The following is a 3869-nucleotide window of genomic DNA, read 5'->3' as shown; positions in this document are numbered from 1 at the left end:
GGGGTGAGGAACTAGCAAGTCTGCACATATTAATTGAACCTGTGGGATCGGAACAATCTTAACCCTGGCGCGAAGGTATCGATTGTCTTTCATTGTCCAGTAGAACGAGTTGTAAAAGTGAATTCAAAGGGGAAACGCAACGAGTGCATTAGATCATTATAGTACTCACTTCAATTCTAAAATGAACAACATAGACGGACGTTTGAACTGTTCATCCATTGACATCGTCCATCTACTTTAGACTCTGCGCCTCTAGATTGAGGTTGCAGATCCAGATCCGAGTTCACCCCTGAATTTCGGAAAAGAAAACGTTTTTATTTGACCCGGCAACCACCACTAACCTCTTCGGATGACTTCAACGAAGGACGCTAACTCAACTCAACTCAACTCAACTCAAATTTTATTGGCTTCAATTTTCATGGAAGAATTTGTCTTGCGCTTGGGAGAAAGTAAGAGTATAACATATAAAAACAGCATTCATATCACATTTCATGTATCACACACAGTAATCACTAGTATAAGCCTACAATTATCACATTTGTACCTGTATCATACATGCAAATAAATAGTATCACATTTCCACGTATCACACACAATATATACATTACATACATACAGCAAGCTTCCATCTCCCGCGCCCCCCCCCCCCCTCCCACACATACATATCCTCGCACGTGCGTCGACTCCATACAAATGACATCATCAGTCCATTAACTAAAATGCACAATGACTAGTAGTGGGTACATGATACTTAATACGTGCTCAACTAGACCTGCTAACTAAAATAATAACAGAAACAAAAACAAGGACTGGGCACAACATTTACACGTGTGTGACCTACTTACATCAGGTGCCTGTGATCTATAAATAACAATGATTGCGTTTAAAGTAAAACATGAATAATGCCGATGTTTACTAACAATGAATACATAACAACTAAGATAAGAATGTATGTGTTTTCATAATATGATTATTTTATAAAACACAGTGGGGAAATTTGGAAAATAATTTTTATACGAAACTGCGCACATCGAGTCGAGCTCTGTAGCGTGTGTGTTCGGAGGCAGGAGACACACATGGCTGTGGATATTAATTGTTCGGTGGATTAAAAAGGATACCCCGACTTCGGCAGGGCAGAAGGAGGTACAAGACGGTGTGCTGTATTGCTGTGTGTGTGTGTGTGCTGTGCAGACATTCTGTGTTATGTGCATGTTCTATTCTAGTCTGTCCGTAGGCTTCCTCTGAGGGCCTATTGTGTACAAGGGGAGGTCACTTCCGCCTTATAAACAAACACATGTGGAGACCCACAGAAATACCATAGCATCGTAATGAAAGAGGGCAAAAATACTGATAACAGCAAGGTAAGACAGGTCTAGGACATTATTTCTAGGACTGACTAAGCAATAGAACAACATCATGATCTTCATAAGCAAATGATAGTGAGAACAAAACGAAATTCTTACTCTTCTGACTGCTCCCAGTGATTGACATTCAAAACATCCATCCTGTTCTATTCTAAATAGTTGTAAAAAAACTTCATAAGAATAGTATTAAACATACATACTTAATTTGTTTAAACATAATTCTAGTGTAAAAGTATACTTTATAAGTTGTGGAGATAATTTTAAAACATGAAGCTATGTCGGGTACAGGAGAGGGTGGAGAGACAGATGGTGGCTGGGGAGGGGGGGGGGTATGTATGGATGGGGGCACGTGTGTGTGTTTGGGGTTTGGTGTGTTAGATGGTGATGACGTTCAAAACGTAAGGCTTAAGCGGAACACGACTTTCTGAGTGTGAACTGTTTTCCTTTTTCACTTTGCAAAGTGGAAGCTGTAAAGCACAAACGTCCAGAAACCGAGATATTTCTAACATTAAACGTGATCTTTTAACTAGTCCGTAACACTGTGGCGGCCAAAGTTCAATTCGACAGGTAGACAAAATCACTTCAAGTATTCTTATAGGACAGAATTGGTAGGGTCCAAACAATCAGCCATCAATTAACACAATGGCCTCACAGATTCTCGTAAAAAAAAATCGAAATCTATCCATAGCCTAACACCAACGTCACAATTACATAACTTCTTCGTACGATGGGAATTTTCTTTTTAAACAAAACCAACTGTTTTGAGCGTATCCGTTACAAAAGACTACGACAAACACAATCTCTCAGTACCTAACACTATTTCTCCACATAAACTACACTTACGTAAACTCCTTTCAAAGAAGCCACATTTTTCCAGTACTTTAAAAACGACGGCGACACAATCTTTCCGTAAATAACACTATTTCCTCACAGAAAATTACACCTAAGCAAACTTCAGACTTTTCCCCAAATAACTAAAATCGCACTTAACCCGAAGAGTCATTCAAGTTGTCTCTCGTCCAAACTCTCCAATCTCCGGCGCAGGACGAGGTTTTCCACGAGATTTTGCCCAAACAGACGAACAAGCACTTCCGCTCTGCCACACAAGGGGGGCTAATGCTGCGGGACAAAAGCGATAAATTCTCCTCTCTGTTGGAAGACAGTGATTTACAGACCTAGTCCCATTCGCAGGGAGAAGCCGCGCTACCCCTTCCCTCCCCCCCCCCTCCCCTCACTGGGCCTTTCCGGGGAGTAATGTGGGGAGGAAATCACGTCTGATCGAGTCCTTAACGACGTTGACCTTTTAGATCTAGGGAGGGATTGGGACCACCATTACACACGCTGGTTTCGTGTGGTCAGAGCGGAGTAACATACTCTAAGGCCAAAAAAAAAAAAAAATGTCTGTTTAGGGTAACATGACCAAAAAAAGTAGGGTCGGTAGGTAGGTAAATTTTTTTTTTTTTTTTTTTTGTAAATGCTATGTTGGCTGAACATTCACTTCTTATATTTGATGAATACATGTTTCAAAACTAACGTATAAATAAAACAGAGAGAAAGGGAGAGAAAGAAACGCCAAATGTCTCTTTTTAGCATTTTTACCTCTTTTTTTTTTTTTTTTTTTTTTGAAATCAAAAAAAAGTTTTTGGGTCGGCGCCAAATCGATAGGGTCGGTCGGGTTACCCTAAACAGACAATTTTTTTTTTGGCCTAAACACACGCTGCTTTCTTTCTTTCTTTCTTTCTTTATTTGGTGTTTAACGTCGTTTTCAACCACGAAGGTTATATCGCGACGGGGAAAGGGAGGAGATGGGATAAAGCCACTTGTCAATTGTTTCTTGTTCACAAAAGCGCTAATCAAAAATGTGCTCCAGGGGCTTGCAACGTAGTACAATATATTACCTTACTGGGAGAAGGCAAGTTTCCAGTACAAAGGATTTAACATTTCTTACATACTTACATACTGCTTGACTAAAATCTTTACAAACATTGACTATATTCTATACAAGAAACACTTAACAAGGGTAAACGGATAAACAGAATCCGTTAGTCGCCTCTTACGACATGCTGGGGAGCATCGGGTAAATTCTTCCCCCTAACCCGCGGGGGGAACACACGCTGCCTTTTGGTCACATAGAGAGAAAGATGGAGAACAAAGCGGTTCACTAATTAACCATAGAATGATTTGGTTGAATTAGATTTGCAACAAAACACATAGATTTGGTCCACACCAAATGTGCCTCAATAGGTTGTATAGTCAGAGTAGAGCAGCATAATTCAAATACATGCTTTTTTTGGTCAGAGGGAGAAAAACAAGAGGCGAAGCCTTCAAGGCTCACGTAAGAAATCGACAAACAGTAACACAAACTCAATCACTCCGTCACACATACACACACACACACACACACACAAACACGCACATGCACACGCACACACACACACACACACACACACACACAGTAAGCTAGGTGACACGGTGCAAGAGTGCGAGACACTAGATCTAGATCTG

The sequence above is a fragment of the Littorina saxatilis genome, linkage group LG3, assembly GCF_037325665.1.
Source record: "Littorina saxatilis isolate snail1 linkage group LG3, US_GU_Lsax_2.0, whole genome shotgun sequence".
NCBI lineage: Eukaryota > Metazoa > Mollusca > Gastropoda > Littorinimorpha > Littorinidae > Littorina > Littorina saxatilis.
This window is presented reverse-complemented; position numbering follows the sequence as displayed.